General features: G+C 43.1%; 1 protein-coding gene across 2 annotated transcripts in view; it reads left to right on the top strand.

Moving 5' to 3' along the window:
* Positions 1-18,170, top strand: part of CDK14 (cyclin dependent kinase 14) — a 282,959-nt gene that overhangs the window by 221,450 nt on the left and 43,339 nt on the right. The window lies entirely within an intron of this gene.

Genomic DNA, 18,170 nt, shown 5'->3' with positions numbered 1-18,170 from the left:
AAAAATACAAAATAGACCAAATGGGAGACAGCTGCCTTCCTAACTCAGTTCCAAAATTTTGTAATCCTGATTTTCTTATAGTATCTCCCTGTGCTCAGGTGTCATCTCTTCCAGCCTGGTTATGTAAGCCAACATGGGCCATGTGTGAGCGCTGTTTGTAAAGAAGTGATCCGTGCTCAAATGAGCAAGCTGTTCTGGGAAGTTGAAACAAAAATTAAAGTAAAAACAATTATTATTATTGTAGTAGAGTCTAGAGGTCTCGAGCATTTGGGGGCCCCATAGTGCTGAGCACTGTACAAACATATAGTAAATGATGACAGTGACCTAATGAAATCTGGGTTGGTGCCTAAGTATTTACTATGGACTAGCCTATGGCTTTGCCACAAGGCCTGAGTAAGGGCAATGTGTAGGTGTGTTGCCCTGGAACAGGCCAATTACTTCCTCCTCCATGTCAGCTCAGTGGTGCTGGTTCATATGTTTGGGGGGATGGAGGCATGGGTCTGCCTCTGCCTGCGCAACTGAGTGGGAGAGGGAGTAGCAGTCCCAAGGAAGCTGCTTTCCCACTCACGTTATGACGTGTGATATAGGTAACTCATGCGGGGCAGGAAGCCGCATCTGATGTTCCCTTACTTCCCTGTATGGGCACATCTAGTAATCTAGTCCAGTATCTGTTTTTAATGGATATTCATTTTAATAATCTTTGTTTATTCCCAGAGCACCCATACACCACGTCCATGCGTCCATGCTATATTAAGGTGAAATGTGAACTGATTCCCTTCATTGTTTTAAGATAAAACTAATGTTACTAAGTAAACGGATATATCCCTCACTTCCTGCATATTCCTTGATATCACTCATCATGTTTTACTTTATTAAAAGGTATTTTTCATTTAATGCAAATCTGGTCTGCTAATATCTCATGGCATGACCCCATCCAGGAAAACATGTCGAGCATTGCTGAAGCAATGGCTTTTCACCAGTGTAGAATGAAGAGGGATTGTCTTTTGATACAAATTGGTGGATTCTATTATTATGAGAATGTGCTGATAGCTGGACGAATGCTTTTCTATTGGCCCTACTAAGACCACTTCTCTCCTGGCACAGATTGTTTCTGATGTAGAAGAAAAACTAGCAAGCTTCAGGCAACTTGTTCTGGGGCCATCTAGTGACAATTGGGGTTTAATACATTAAAGTTCTGGGCATTTTGATCTATAGCTGCCCCCAAAGAAGTAGGTCAGCGATCAGGGTAGGGTCTTTCCTTCCTCAGAAAAAGAACATAAGAATGGCCATACTGGGTCAAACCAATGGTCCATCTAGCCCAGTGTCCTGTCTTTTGACAGTGACCAGTGCCAGATGCTTCAGAGGGAATGATCAGAACTGGGCAATTAGCGAGAGATCCATCCCTTGTCATGCAGTCCCAGCTTCTGGTATCAGAGGTTTAGGGACATCCTGGGCATGGGGTTGTGTCCCTGACCATGTTGTCTAATCCCCAGTGATGGACTATCCTCCATGAACTTGTATAATTCTTTTTTGAACCTAGTTAAATTCATGTCCTTCATAACATCCCCTGGCAAAGAGCCCCACAGGGGGGACTGTGGGTTGTGTGAAGAAGTACGTCTCTGTTAGTTTTAAACTTGCTGCCTGTTCATTTCATTGGTGACCCCTGGTTCTTGTGTTATGAGAAAGAGTAAATAACACTTCCTTATTCACTATCTCTACACAATTCAGGATTTTACAGACCTCTATCATATTCCCCTTAGTCATCTCTTTTCTAAGGTGAACAGTCTCAGTATTTTTAATCTCTCCTCAGATTCTCTGTACCCCTAATCATTTTTGTTGCCTTTCTCTGTACTTTCTCCAATTTTAAGATATCTTTTTTGAGATGGGGTGACCAGAGCTGCATGCAGTATTGAAGATGTGGGAGTACTATGAATTTATATAGTGCCATTATGATATTTTCTGTCTTATCTGTCCCTTTCCTAATGGTTCCTAATATTCTGTTAACTTTTTTGACTGCTGTTGCACATTGAGCAGATGTTTTCATAGAACTATCCACAATGACTCCAAGATCTCCTCCTTGAGTAGTAACAGCTAATTTAGACACCATCATTTGGTGTGTATAGTTGGGATTATTATTTTCCAATTTGCATTACTTTGCATTTATCAATATTGAATTTAATATTCTATTTTGTTGCCCATATGTCCTGCTAATGATTTTTCGTGGGCCAAATGCAGAAACAGTCAGAGATATGTATAGGGCACAAGGAATTGGATATATAAAATTCTTTATGGGACTCTGCTTTAATCACTTACTATTGTAAATCTCATCTGAAATTGAGCCGCTATCCAGAGTCTTAGCATTTCCTGCTCTATCAGAGCTTATCCCATCCTCACAGATGCAGTGAAAGAAATCCTCCATCTGATGCTAGATCAGAGAAGACTACCAGCTTCTCAGGCAAAATCAGCAATTGGGCCTATTTCTCTGGTTCCAGACACTGGGCAAGGCTGCCTGAACTCTAATCCTTTCTTTCAGTCCAGCCTCTCTTCTGTACTGGATTCACAGACCTAACTAGTGAGTCGAAGAACTTCGCTTGGAGACTCGCCTAGTTAGTTTTATTATTTTTTTCTTATCAGCTTTTTGAAATGGCCCCAGTCCTGCTGTCTGGGTTAATAACTCAAAATACAGTTGCTGGGCAGTTACCAGATCAACAGTGCTGCTAACTCCAAAGTTTTAAAATCATGAGTCAATTCCCCCCTCCCTAGGAAAAACTTCAGTGTGACCCTGTCCCACTGCTTAGAACAGAGGTTCTCAACTGGGGAGTCATGCCTCCCTTAGGGGTGGGGTGGGGAACCAAACCTGATGGTTCAGTAGTTATGGCAGCGGTGGGGGGAGGGGCCACAGCGGTTTTGTGTGGCAACTCCTGCCACGTAGGCAAGATCTGCTGCCCTCTGCTGCTGCCTAGTTTGCATAAGGCAGGAGCAGGAGAGAGAGCTCTGTCTGTCTCCTGCAGCAGCACTGATTGTCTGCCCTTCCCCAGGAGGCAGGAGAGTGGGGAAGGCAGAGGGAGTATTCTCCCAGCCAGGGCTGAAATTTATGAGAGGACTGGAGATTCTAATGTCATTGTGATACTGGCTTCAGTCCCAGCTGGCCTCCTAGCATTCACGGAAAAAAATAAGAGTTTGCAGTATTGGCTCATGCTCTTGGTGTTCAGCCAGCTACACTTCCCGCAGGCATTGCTGAGAGGCCAGTTGTCACTGGTGCAGATGGGCCCACAGCATCTGTAATGGAATTGCTTACAACTAATTCTACAGTTCCTTTGGAGCATGATACCTTGGGCTGTGGCTTGCTGCTGTATCAGGAGGCAGAGCATCGTCTCCCTGGCCGATCCTTTTATGAAGGATGTTCGGTGGATACAAACGTGATCCCACTTCTAGTTCTGCATTTGGATGTCCTGTCTGGTCCTCTTAACCAGTCTTGTCCCTTTAAGAAGGCACACGTGGTCCTGTCTCATTAAGGTTCTTTTGGTTAACCTGGTCATCTACCTCACCCTAGTTCTCTTTGTCCATAATAGACCAAAGAGAGAATATCTTGTGACTACTGCAGCTCTGTCCAAAATATAGCCTGGCTCCAACCAGCCCTTCCTGACAACCCAAGCCATTGGCCACAGGTAGGTTTTTTCTGTTGAGCGTGTCAACCTCTTTTGACCAAACATTTGGATATTTGGCTTGCAGAGACCTGAGCTCTTCCCTGAAAGCTATTAGGAGCAGCTTCCTTTGTCCCCAGCCTACCTTTTCCCCTGAAAAGCTAAAACTTTTATATCAGCAGCTGCATTTAAGCCCAGTTCCTGCCGTTCCTTCAATTTCTGTTCACCTCTTCTCTGCTTCATGGAATATGGACTCTGTATGCATCATCAGAAGCCCTCTTGATATTTAAAGAGTAGGGATTTATAATCAGAAGCAGTTACAGTAAGCAAGAGGGGAACTGATGAGACATCATAAAGATTTTGTTGAAGATGAGACATGATGACCATCCTACAGTCTATGAGGAGAAATGGTGGTCCCCCTGGTACAAAGTGGTAGAGACTAGAACCTCATGTTAATGAACCTATTGTTGCCTGGTAGGGTGAGTGATTAAATCTATGCTTGACTGCTACTGAGGTAAAAGAGAATCCACACTTAGCAAAATAACAAACATTAGGAAATGTACAATGTATGTGAAAATGAGTGCTTGCTTTTCAAACTTTAACTGCATTCACAATAGAATTTCACAAAAGTCCAGTCAACTCTTTCTGTTAAACACTGAGTCAAATAGCTGTGCAATCAAATTGCTAGGCAAGATATTCTGAGCTGGTTGAAAAATTGGTGGTAGTGGGGAATTAACCTTTTAAAAATACTTTTCCTCCTCCCCTTTTAATTTTGACAATTTTGAAATTAAAAAAAAATTGAAATGTTGATGATCTCTAATATCTGCAGTATGAGAAAAAACAGGGTTATCAAAGGTTTCAGAAAAGGTGATATAATTAGAACTAGAAGTGGGATCACGTTTGTATCCACCAGAACATCCTGTATAAAAGGATCGGCCATGGAGAAGATTTTGTGCCTCCTGATGGGGGAAGCAAGCATGTGAACATTGCTGAAGGACAGCATCATCTTATAAAAAGAATGTAATGTGACATTGTAATACAGTGCTGGCTAACTACCTTACACACATTGCATTTCTTTTTTATGCTCACAAGAGGGACTAGAAAATTGCGTTCTGTTGCACCATCCTTAACATGTCTTGGTAAGACAATGAGGTTGCATATCTGTATCTTGAATATGACCGAACAATTTTCAGTGACAAGCAGGAGCTCAGCTTTACGTTAATTTCTTTCTAGGGTACTGGGCTTATGTCCCACAAAATGATATAGCCATCACTAAAGAATCCTGAGGTATTTAAGCAGTGGGGGCAAAAGATCTATCTGGCTTTAAGATTAAACTCGATAAGTTTATGGAGGAGATGGTATGATGGGATAACATGGTTTTTAAATATTCATGGTAAATAGGCCTAATGGCCTGTGATGGGATATTAGATGGGGTGGGATGTGAGTTACCCAGGAAAGAATTTTCTGTGGTATCTGGCTGGTGAATCTTGCTCATATGCTCAGGGTTTAGCTGATTGCCATATTTGGGGTCGGGAAGGAATTTTCCTCCAGGACAGATTGGAAGAGGCCCTGGAGGTTTTTCGCCTTCCTCTGTAGCATGGGGCACGGGTCACTTACTGGAGGATTCTCTGCTCCTTGAAGTCTTTAAACCATGATTTGAGGACTTCAATAGCTCAGACATAGGTGAGAGGTTTTTTGCAGGAGTGGGTGGGTGAAATTCTGTGGCCTGCGTTGTGCAGGAGGTCGGACTAGATGATCATAATGGTCCCTTCTGACCTTAGTATCTATGAATCTAAGATGCAATTGATGGTTTAGAAAACTGGATTAGATGTCGAGACTTCTGATTTATAGACATACTGTATATTTTTAGAAGAAGGGAAGGCTAAACCCCCACTCTGGCACTTTGAGTGCAGAAGATAGGGGCCCTCAAGGATTCTAAAAATTAATACTGGCCGCTCCAGGCTTTTATTAAACTCTCAAGGTTACAGCTTTTCTCTGACCTTGGATGGGTAGATGCTGCCACCATCCCTTTGAGAGCCCAGGAAGACACACTTGGGAATTCCTTCCTGTGGGGCACCCTCAAAGGAAAGGAAATCAGCTGTTGCCACCAGCTAATTAAACAGCATGTGCACAAACCTCTGAAGACACAAAAATCCAATTCTATTCTTAAAAAAAGTAAATTTTATTAATAAAATAAAGAAAATACATCGAGGAACTTCCTTTTGCTAGATTAAAAAAATATAAACCTACTACAAGGATTAAGGATCAAGAATAGCTCTCTTGAGGTCCATCTTAAAGTTTACAAGCAAAACAAAAGCACCTGGGGTTAGCACAGAGGAATCCACAAGCCACAAAAAAAAAAAGAAATAAATAAACCTAGTCACGTCTTCCTAGACATTTCCTGATCTACTTACATATCTGGGGCTTTAGAGGAGTAGCTTCTAGGTATGATACTGATGATTTTTCATACGTGGCCCAGGCTTCTCACAGCATAATTGCTCCCTCCCCGAGAACAACAACAGCAGACAGACAAAAGCGAAGTTTTGTTTCAATTTTAAAAAGTTCCCATTGGCTCTTTTGGCCAGGTGCCTACTCCCTTCCTTTTACCTATGCATAGCAGTGAGGCTTTTTAACCCTTTACTGGTAGAACAATTAGTGAACAGATACTAAGTGGGATTTTTATAGCTGCTGGCTGGGTGCCCATAAAAGGGATCTACCCCCTCCCTTCATTTATGACAGGGTTGTTAGAATTGCAAGGTAATGATTTTTTTCATAGTATTCTAAACTCCTGTACTGGCATTTCTATCCCATGCTGCAATGGACTAGTTACAAAAAATCTTATCCAAGAGAGGAATTAAATTTTCCCTTCCATGCATAGCCATCATCACTAGCAGTTAATATGAATGGAGGCACAGATGTTTTTCATAGACAGAGAAGAAGCAACTACATCCAGTAATTAAAAAAGACATCTCTTAAATGTTGCTTAGACTGTTAGTCTCACAAAGTTACCGTTACACACAAGCAAATATATGTAATGATTTTTGAAGGGTTAGTTGATGAATTGAGCTACAGTATAAATGCTTTTATAAATTTCTTTGGCCTCCTAAAATGTCAGTAATTTAGAGAGAGCATCACTGGGTAATTACAGGTAGTAAGTAGATATTCATTCTCCACTCTAACTTCAGAACTCAGGAGATCTAAGAATGAGGGTTCACATGATTAGGGGGTGCTCACATGCAGCGGAGCACTAGCTCTGCTATAGTTAAAGTTAAGACCAGCTTTCTGTTTAAACCATAAAAAGAAAAGGAGTACTTGTGGCACCTTAGAGACTAACCAATTTATTTGAGCAAGGTGGAAAAGGCCCACCTTGACTATCATACACATTGTAAGGAGAGTGATCACTTTAGATAAGCTATTACCAGCAGGAGAGTGGGGTAGGGGGAGAGAAAATCTTTTGTAGTGGTAAACACCCATTTTTTCATGCTTTGTGTGTATAAAAAGATCTTGTGTATTTTCCACAGTATGCATCCAATGAAGTGAGCTGTAGCTCACGAAAGCTTATGCTCAAATAGATTGGTTAGTCTCTAAGGTGCCACAAGTACTCCTTTTCTTTTTGCGAATACAGACTAACACGGCTGTTACTCTGAAACCTATTTAAACCATGACTCTTCTAATTGCTCTACAATCCATTCAGTTGCTCGGATTGCCTTGAAATTTGGTGTGCCTCATGGAGGCTTGGGGTTTGGTCAGTGACCAAATTTGGGGTCATTTGACCAAGGGGTTCCTGAGATACAACCCTTCCCAGCACATCCCAAAAAACCCTGCTTTTCTTAAAGTTGACATATTTTGACAACTTTTTTTTGTCCAGACCTGGGGATCAAACTATGGTTCTGATCCTGGCACAAGGGTCTTATTTGTGTAAGGGTTGCCCCAGAGAATGTATGGCACCCACTAGTCCCTTGGGGGAACGAAATTCAGAATGCTATTAGCAAAAGAAGTTGTTATTCTCCAGTTAGGCTCACACCTAAGACTAACACAAACCACATTACACTGAGCACATGCAGAGAGAGAGAGAGAGAGAGAGAAAGAGAATGTCTAGTGGAAAGCTTCCTCTGCAGCTGGAGGGGATGAGTAATATGCTTTTGAACCTGAACCAGCCCTGAACCAGCCCAGCCAGTGTAAGTCCCATCTAGGGTAGAAATCTGGAAAAGTTTTGAAGGCATGTTGCTAAAATCTTTCTGTAAAGTGCTTTTTAATGGGGGGTGAAACGTAATCAAAGTATTTGTGAAAAAACGTTAAACATGTGAATGCTTGCTGGGACGGAAGGGCGTTAGGGGGCATGGTAATAGGGGGAGAGGGAAATATAGGGATGGGTGGGAGAGGAGAGGAGGTGGAGGACTCAGATTAGGTAGGGGGAGGAACACTGAGAAGGGCACATGGGGGTAAGTGGCAGGGATACTGGAGCAGAATAAGAGGCACCTGTCAGACCACATTCTCCCCTCCTGTGTGTGGGCCAAGATTGGAGGGGGAAGGAGGGCTGAGTCCCTTTCTTTACCATGGTGTGTGTGTGCGTGCCAGGATCTGGGGCCTTCTGTTCCTCTAGGGGTGGGTCTGAGCCCCTCTCTCTGCCTCCCCTGGGATCTGGGGATGCCTGCTGTTCTGGGAGTGCTGGAGCTCTTACCAGCTTACCAGCTTCTGGGAGGCCGAGGTAAGCTATACATCCCCCTGCAACCCTAACTACTTCTTCGAGTGATGGTCCCTATACGGATTCCAGAGATGCGTGTGCATGTGCACGACGCACCAGAGCCAGAACTGTTTATAGTAGTGTCCATTGGCCCGCATGCGCATCATGTGTCGGCCGCATGGTGTGTCTGAGGCTTTAAGAGGCTGTGCGGGTCAACGCCACTCCAGTTCCCTCTTACCGTTGTATGGCCTGTTCCTCTGTGCTCTTGGCTTGCTAAGTGAACTCTTTGTCCATTCCTGTTTTTTGTATGTAGCTTCTAGTTGTATATAGTTACCAACAGTTGTTAGTTAGCTAGTTTTTTTTTTCCCATTGGACTTCTTCCCCCGGGGGGTGACAACCCACCTCCCGCCCTTCCGGGGACAATGCCCCAGCATGCTGGCTTCAAAAGCTGTGCTTTGTGCTCATGTTCCTTCTGTGTAAGCAACGAGCACTGGGTCAAGTGGAGATGGTTTTCATCCTGGGCACAGCAAAAAGGAGTTTTACCAGAAACATTGGCAATTCCTCTCATCCTAGACTGTCCTATCCTTAAAATCATTGGGTCTCGCCCTCAGCACTTCGAGAGTCCATCCGGTAGCTATCAGCACATTCCAGCATTCAGTGGAAAATTACTCTGTCTTTACAAACCCATTAACCACTAGATTTTGGAAAGGCCTCCTCAGAACCTTCTCACCCCTCCAAATGATTGTGCCTCAATGGGACCTGAATCTTGTTCTCTCCATGGAAACCCCCTTTTGAACTCTTAGCTTTGTGCTCCAGGTCCTTCCTTTCCATGAAAGTCACCTTCCTTGTTATCTCTTCAGTGAGAAGGGTCGGTGAACTCGGCACTATGATGGTGGGCCTGCCATTCACAGTATTCCAGATAAAATCTTATGTCTACACCCTAAATTTCTTCCAGTATTGGTTTCCCAGTTTCACATTAACCAATCCATTCACTTTCCTGTTTTCTTCCTGAAACCTCGTGTATCTGCGGAAGAAAGTCTACTCCATTCCCTTGACATCCGCCAAGCTCTGGCCTTCTACCTGCAAAGAATTAAACCAATTAGGAAGTCCCCTATATTGAGTGGCAGGGGACAGGCCATCTCCCCCAGAGAATTTCCAAATGGATTTCTTGCTGCATTAAACTATGCTACCAGCTGTCAAGTCTAGCTTCCTACACAGAGGTATGGGCTCACTCCACAAGAGCTCAAGCTACCTCGGCATCCCTTCATGACGTGCCTCTCAGAGACCTATGTAGAGCATCCACTTGGAGTTCTGTACTCACTTCCGTGACACGCTATGCCTTGGTGCAAGTCTCGGTGGCCTCCTTTGGAACAGCGGTTTGCCACGTGACCGTTCCGCCCTTGTTCTCACACCCACCTCCAGCTTAGATGCTGCTTGTTAATCACCCTCAGGGGAATGCAGTAGAGGCCATCACTTGAAGAAGAGGAGGAGGTTACTTTCCTATAACTGAAGGTTCTTTGAGATGTATCTGTATTCCACTTTCCGCCCTTCTTTCTCTCTGCTTCAAATCTGTGAGATTCATGGTGGAGAAGGAACTGAAGATGCAGTTGGTTTGACCTGATCTTTGTCACCTGGGACAGAAGCACAAGGCAAACCAGGGCGCATGCATGAACCAATGGACACTACTTTCAAATTCTCTGATTCGAAGGTGAAAATGCATAGCCTGCAGTGGAAAACAGATAGGGAACACACATCTCAAAGAACCCAGTGACAGGTAAGTAACCTCCACTTTGGAGGGAACTGAAGGGCGCAGGTGTAGTACCCAAAATTATTTTAAACTGCACTTGAAAAAATTGAATAATTATCATGTTGACAGTTTTCCTTTAATAATGTGGATGAGGTAGCTGCCAGTTATAACTAACTAGCCCACACAATTACTGAATCACTATCTAACTTAACCCAGTGACAAACATTTTCAATCTTGACAGTTAAAATTTGCACACCCCAAATTTAGTGATTGTCAGAGATTTCGTACATATTCAAATGGAAAAGATTCAAGCTGTAACTGGTGTACATGAGGGAAGTGATGAGCAAAAGTGAGGCTTTATCCCACCTTTCTGACTTTCTCTTTTCCCATTTCCCTGATTCAACCCCCAATGCAATTTAGAGACTGGCAGAGAAGGCAGATTCTTGGTAAAACAGTATGGGGTAACATAGAAATGGGTTATTCATAACCTGCCCCTAAGTCCAAAAGTGCCCTCGTTACGTAGGCTTCATTTCAGAAAAGCACTTAAGTATGTGTCCTTACCTTTAAGCATTGACTTCGATGGGACTTGAGCATGTAAATGCCTTCCTGAATCAGGGACAGTATGTCTGTCTTATCTCCATCAGCAAATCTTCACTGAAGAGATGAATTCATTATTTTAAGTGAGAGAATCATCTCATCCTGGGGCAGGTCTGATTCTTAATAATATGGTTGTCAGTTTGAGACCAAGAAGGCAGAGCTTGAATCTCATGACTGTCATGCAGCTCTGAATACTACTGCTGTAGTTCAGTAAAAAGCCCTAATTGTATATTCTTGCTTTCTATAGTACTTGAGGATTTGGATGGACTGCATGGTTCACTTGTCTTTTCAACGTTTAGATGACATAATAGCAATATATATGTTAAAATCTCTAGTATGAAAGTAGTATGCTATAGAACAGTCACAAATACAATATGTTATTGTTTTTAGTATTAAAAATGTATTTACTTTGAAAGTAAACACACTTTAAAGAAGCCTGTTTACTAATCTGTTCAAAATATTACTGTGATAAATGTTTAAATATTTGCATTGAAACAAATCACATTTGGTTTTAAGTAGAGAAGAACAGTAATCAAGAAATACACATTAAACTAGCATGTTTTTATTAATAACATGAAAAGAGTTTGAAGTCAAACTCTGTGCATTTTAACTGGTATAGGTTAGAGAAGCTGATTATCAAAACTGCTGAAAATAAAGCTAACAAAATCAAAATTCAGTCCGCTTTAATTCTTTGCATAGCTTTTTTTTTCCCCCTGTTCTAGATTTTCTTCAAGGCAAATAAATGGTATAAGTATAATAGCTCATGTGTTTCCTGACTGATGAAAAAAACCAAAACTCGTTTTATGTTACTTAAAATGCAAGTACTTATTTTTTTCAATTCTCATAGCAGACCAGTGGTTCCTTCAAGGGTCTGCTAATAAGCTCACTAGTGAGTTCTGCTGAAATTCTCTTCTGTTTGAACCTGTCCTTGATGCAAGGCTGTCAGAAAGAGCCTGTTTATCAAGCATATAATGTTTTCAGTGGAGAGCATTTAGGTATATGTGTGAGCACATGTGTGTATGTGTATATATAGCCACATAAAGCCACCTACTCGCTCTTATTCTGTTTGTTAGCTTTTTAAATCCTAATAATAATCTACAGGCTGTAGAAGGATAAAATAGTTTATTTTTCTTTCTGGTGAGAAATATTGATATCATGTATCTGCTTTTGCTAGTAAGATAGCCACACAGTATAACTATACAGAGCTCTAATCTGTTTACATAGCACTTAGCTATGAACAGACCATTTCTTAGTTGAGAGTTTTTACTAGCTTGAACCTGTTTTCAGAAGCAAATCTTAAACATGTTTTAATGTCTGTGCAATTTACAGAAAATCTGAAGTCACTCATTTGTTTCATGTGGTAGAACATCAGCTTCAACTAGTGAAATACGAAGCTTGTATGAAAATCCATCTTAACAATGAGACAGGCCTCTGAAGATGGTGATCATTGTACATTTAGCATAGTAATTCAGAGAAAATCAAGTTTATTTTGCTCAATTTAATTATAAAGGTTTTTCAGATAACATTGGTTTCCTTTAAACTTAGTAATTTTCATATTCAACGCAGCACTATTTTAGTTTTAAATTCCAGGCAAATTTAATATACTTGCCTACTACTGTGTTCCTACACAAAATAAATGCATGTAGAGAAATTTAAAATTATCTAAAAGGATTTGATTCCCTAATAACTAGTTACTATTTGAGTCAGTGATTCAATCAAGTCATAATAAATATGCACTTTCAGTCCCACTACTTAACAGGTTTTCTTTTTAATTACATGTTGATGAAAGTAAGCAAGTACCTTCATTCTACCGCTCATACAGCCTTCTTGGCAGTAGCTTGCATACTTCAGAGTATGGTTTATCATAGAAGATTAGGGTTGGAAGAGACCTCAGGAGGTCATCTAGTCCAACCCCTTCTCAAAGCTGGACCAACCTCAACTAAATCATCCCAGCCAGGGCTTTGTCAAGCCAGGCCTTAAAAACCTTTAAGGATGGAGATTCCACCACCTCCCTTGGTAACCCATTCCAGTGCTTCACCACCCTCCTAGTGAAATAGTTTTTCCTAATATCCAACCTAGACCTCCCCCACTGCAACTTGAGACCATTGCTCCTTGTTCTGTCATCTGCCACCACTAAGAACAGCCTAGCTCCATCTTCTTTGGAACCCCGCTTCAGGCAGTTCAAGGCTGCTATCAAATCCTCCCTCACTCTTCTCTTCTGCAGACTAAATAAGCCCAGTTCCCTCACACTCACCTCATAAGTCATGTGCCCCAGCCCCCTAATAATTTTCGTTTCCCTCCACTGGACTCTCTCCAATATGTCCACATCCTTTCTGGATGCAGTACTCCAGATGTGGCCTCACCAGTGTCAAATAGAGGGGAATAATCAGTTCCCTTGATCTAGTGGCAATGCTCCTACTAATGCAGCCCAATATGCCATTAGCCTTCTTGACTACAAGGGCACACTGTTGACTCGTATCCAGCTTCTCGTCCACTATAATCCCCAGGTCTGTTTCTGGAGAACTGCTGCTTAGCCAGTCAGTCCCCAGCCTGTAGCAGTGCATGGGATTCTTCCATCCTAAGTGCAGAACTCTGCACTTGTCCTTGTTGAACCTCATCAGATTTCTTTTGGCTTAATCCTCCAATTTGTCTAGGTCAAACTGGACCCTATCCCTACCCTCTAGCGTATCTACCTCTCCTCCCAGTTTAGCGTCATCCACGAACTTGCCGATGGTGCAATCTATCCCATCATCCAGATCATTAATGAAGATGTTGAACAAAAACCGGCTCCAGGACAGACCCCTGGGGCACTCTGCTTGATACTGGCTGCCAACTAGACATTGAGCCTTTGATCACTACCCGTTGAGCCTGACAATCTAGCCAGCTTTCTATCAACCTTATAGTCCATTCATCCAATCCATACTACTTTAACTTGCTGTCAAGAATACTGTGGGAGACGGTATCAAAAGCTTTGCTAAAGTCAAGGTATATTACGTCCACCACTTTCCCAATAGCCACAGAACCAGTTATTTCATCATAGAAGGCAATCAGGTTGGTCAGGCATGACTTGCCCTTGGTGAATCCATGTTGACTGTTCCTGATCGCCTTCCTCTCCTTCAAGTGCTTCAAAATGGATTCCTTGAGGGCCTGCTCCTTGATTTTTCCAGGGACTGAGGTGAGGCTGACCGGTCTGTAGTTCCCCAGATTCTCCTTCTTTCCTTTTTTAAAGGTGGGCACTACATTTGCCCCTTTCCAATCATCCGGGACCTCTCCCTATCACCATGAGTTTTCAAAGATAATGGCCAATGACTCTGCAATCACATCAGCCAACTCCCTCATCGCCCTCGGGTGCATTGCATCCTTCCCCATGGACTTGTGCATGTCCAGCTTTTCTAAATAGTCCTTAACCTGTTCTTTCACTACTGAGGGCTGCTCACCTCCATCCCATACTGTGCTGCCCAGTGCAGCAGTCTGGGAGCTGACCTTGTCTATGAAGACCAAGGCAAAAAAGCATTGAGTACTTCAGCTTTTTCCACATCTGTCACTAGGTTGCCTCCCCCATTCAATAAGGGTCCCACACTTTCCCTGACCACCTTCTCATTGCTGACATACCTGTAGAAACCCTTCTTGTTACCCTTCACATCCCTTGCTAGCTGCAACTCCAATTGTGCTTTGGCCTTCCTGATTATACTCCTGCATGCTCGAGCAATATTTTTATACTCCTCCCTAGTCATCTGTCCAAGTTTCCACTTCTTGTAGGCTTCCTTTTTGTGTTTAAGGTCACTGAAGATTTCTCTGTTAAGCCAAGCTGGTCGCCTACCATATTTGCTATTCTTTCTGTACATCGGGATGGTTTGTTCCTGTGCCCTCAATAAGGATTCTTTAAAATACAGCCAGCATTCCTGGACTCCTTTCCCCCTCATATTAGTCTCCCGAGGGATCCTGCCCATCAGTTTCCTGAGGGAGTCAAAGTCTCTGCTTTTCTGAAGTCCAGGGTCTGTATTCTGCTGCTCTCCTTTCTGCCTTTTGTCAGGATCCTGAACTTGACCATCTCATGGGCACTGCTGCCCATGTTGCCACCCACTTCTACTTCCCCTACCAATTTCTCCCAGTTTGTGAGCAGCAGGTCAAGAGGAGCACAGCCTCTAGTTGGTTCCTCCAGGACTTGCACCAGGAAATTGTCCCGAACACTCTCCAAAAACTTCCTGAATTGTCTATGCACTGCTGTATTGCTTTCCCAACAGATGTCAGGGTGATCGAACTCCCCCATGAGAACCAGGGCCTGTGACCTGGAAACTTCTGTTAGTTGGCCAAAAAAAGCCTTGTCTACCTCATCCTCCTGGTCTGGTAATCTATAGCTGATGCCCTCCTCGACATCATCCTTGTTGCTCTCGCCTCTAAACTTAACCCAAAGACTCTCAAAAGGCTTTTCTCCAGTTTAATAGTGGTGCTCTGAGCAATCATACCGCTCTCTGACATACAATGCAACTCTTCCACCATTCCTCCCGTACCTGTCCTTCCTGAACAGTTTATACCCAACCATGACAGTGCTCCAGTCATGTGAACTGCCCCACCAAGTTTCTGTTATTGCAATCACATCATAGTTCCTTGACTGTGCCAGGTCTTCCAATTCTTCCTGCTTGTTTCCCAGGCTTCTTGCATTCATATTCAGGCACCTAAGATAATTAGCTGATTGCCCTACTTTCTCAGTATGAATCAGGAGGCATCGCCTGTTGCATCCTCCTCCTTATGTTTTCTCCCAGTTTCCACCTCCCCAATCACTTCAGGGCTTAGGTCTCCATCCCCTGGCGAACATAGTTTAAAGCTCTCTCACTTGGTTAGCAAGCCTGCCTGCAAAGATGCTCTTCCCCTTGTCAGGTGGATCCGATCTCTTCCTAGCAATTCTCCTTCCTGGAACAACATCCCATGGTCAAAGAATCGAAAGCCTTCTCTCTGACACCACCTGCGTAATCACACATTTACTTCCACAATTTGAGGATCCCTATCTGGAGCTTTTCCTTCAACATGGAGGATGGACGAGAACACGACTTACACCTCAAACTTCTTTATCCTTCTTCCCAGAGCCACATAGTCTGCCGTGACCATTTCAAGGTCATTCTTGGAGGTATCATTGGTGCCCACATGGAGAAGTAGGAAGGGGTAGCAGTCTGAGGGCTTGATCAGTCTTGGCAGATGCGCCGTCACATCCTGAATTCCTCCAGGCAAGTAGCACGCTTCTCGAGTTTCCCAGTCTGGACGGCAGATGGATGACTCCATCCCCCTTCTGAGGGAATCTCCGACAACCATCACCTATCTCCTCCTCTTGGAAGTGGTGGTCGTGGAACTGCCATCCCTAGGATAAGGTATCCCATGCCTTCTGGTCAGTAGGGTCTCCTTCTGGTCCCTTCCCTCAGAGGACTCTTCCAAACCATTCTCCACCCTAGTACCTGTACAGAGAGACTGAAAACGGTTTCTTACTTCTATGTGCATTGGGGGTACATGGGTTCGCCTCTTTAGTCTTCTGGTGGTCACATGTGTGCCGGGTTGGATCACAGAAACCGCCTTGGGGCTGCCAACTGATGTGCCAGGACTACTTCTGCCCCTGCTTGCCCTGCTATCTTGGGACTCCAGAGCCCTGCCTAGTTGGCCAGACACCCTTGCCGGCCACAAACATAAACCCAGGTCTGAACCACGTCCCACAAACTGCAAGCTTAACTGAAAGCAGCTTAAGAAGTGTTCCTGTCTTTAACACTCAGATACTCAAATCCCAAATAAATCCGTTTTACCCTGTATAAAGCGTATACAGGGTAAACTCATAAATTTTTCGTCCTCTATAACACTGATAGAGAGAGATGCACAGCTGTTTGCCGCTCTCCCCTCTCCCCCGTATTAATACATACTCTGGGTTAAATAATAAGTAAAAAGTGATTTTATTAAATACAGAAAGTAGGATTTAAGTGGTTCCAAGTAGTAACAGACAGAACAAAGTGAATTACGAAGCAAAATAAAATAAAACATGCAAATCTATGCCTAATACAGTAAGAAAACTGAATACAGATAAAACCTCACCCTCAGAGATGTTCCAGTAAACTTCCTTTTGCATACCAGTCTCCTTCTAGTCTGGGTCCAGCACTCAGTCACTGTGGGTTCAGCACCCCCATGGTTACTGTCCTTTGTTCCAGTTTCTTTCAAGTATCCTTTGGGGATGGAGAGGCTATCTCTTGAGCCAGCTAAAGACCAAATGGAGGGGTCTCCCTGGGGTTTAAATAGACTTTCTCTTGTGGGTGGACACGCTTCCCTCCCTCTGTGTAGAATCCCAGCGACAAGATAGAGTTTTGGAGTCACATGGGCAAGACACATGTCCATGCATTGTTATACTAATAAAAATGACACCAACAGGATCTTGCAAGAGAGACAAGGCAAATTGCCATGTTTATTGTAAATACAACAAAATATTCCTATATGCAATTTCTATATAGATCCATTCACACACACAGACATTCACACACAGGTTCTACATTAAGGTTGTTATAGTTACCAGTCTAGATGTTGATTGTGCCAAGTCACTGGCCTGGACATGAGAGTAGAGCTGAGTCGTCAGATGCGCATCCAATGCTCCTGGAGGGTGGTCGTAGAACCAGACTCAAAGAACACAGTTCCTGGACCCAATTTTTATAGGTCTCTGGTTTAATACAAGTCTATGGAAGTTGCTTCATCATGCTGAATTTACAATTGAGATGACCATCAATCAGCTCAATCAGCAGGTGGTACATCCATGACGGCTCCATGATGGCTAGGTGTTATCTTCTTGTTCTTCCTTGATGCGTTTTGGGTGGATTCCGGTTCGCCCTCCGGGGGTCATCCAGTTATCTCCACTTTGCATATTCTTCGGCCCATCGATATCAAGGTTGAAATTCTTAGGATTAGGCTGGCACCATTTACTAACCAATTATTTCCCTGCTTCAGGCTCTCAATTCCATGCACTCATCATTCATTCTTTTACTTAACAACACAATCTGTGACTCTTGATTCATTTAACAAGTTTTATCCCACTATCTATTTTTCCCTCTTTGGATACAAGATTTACATAGGCATGACAAGGGGCCCCGGCAGGGGAAGAGCATCAGGGTGTTGTTTTAAAGAACAGCATTGTTTACTCAAAGTTCTTATCACTTTCCGGCACAGACTCTTTGTCCTGTACCAGCCTGAAATAATTAGCACCTTAGCCTTGCATTTGTTACAGAGTGAAATTCAACAGCATGGAACTGATGTTCATACTTTTTTACAATACCTATATATTCTTTTGTCTATCTTTGTTTCTACTACTACATAATTATAATTCTATCATACTTATATAACTTTGAGGGCGACCCAACAGCATGATTCAGAACTTGGAGGTAGCAGCCATGGTTCACATGCTATCTTGAACATCCTCAAGTAGACCTCTTATGTGGATTGGAGCCTTCCAAGATCCATTGTTCGTTAAGTGTTTCTTGAT

Source organism: Eretmochelys imbricata, chromosome 2, assembly GCF_965152235.1.
Source record: "Eretmochelys imbricata isolate rEreImb1 chromosome 2, rEreImb1.hap1, whole genome shotgun sequence".
NCBI classification, from domain to species: domain Eukaryota; kingdom Metazoa; phylum Chordata; order Testudines; family Cheloniidae; genus Eretmochelys; species Eretmochelys imbricata.
The sequence above is the reverse complement of the archived record's forward strand: the minus strand, read 5'-3'. Positions and strand labels throughout refer to the sequence as shown.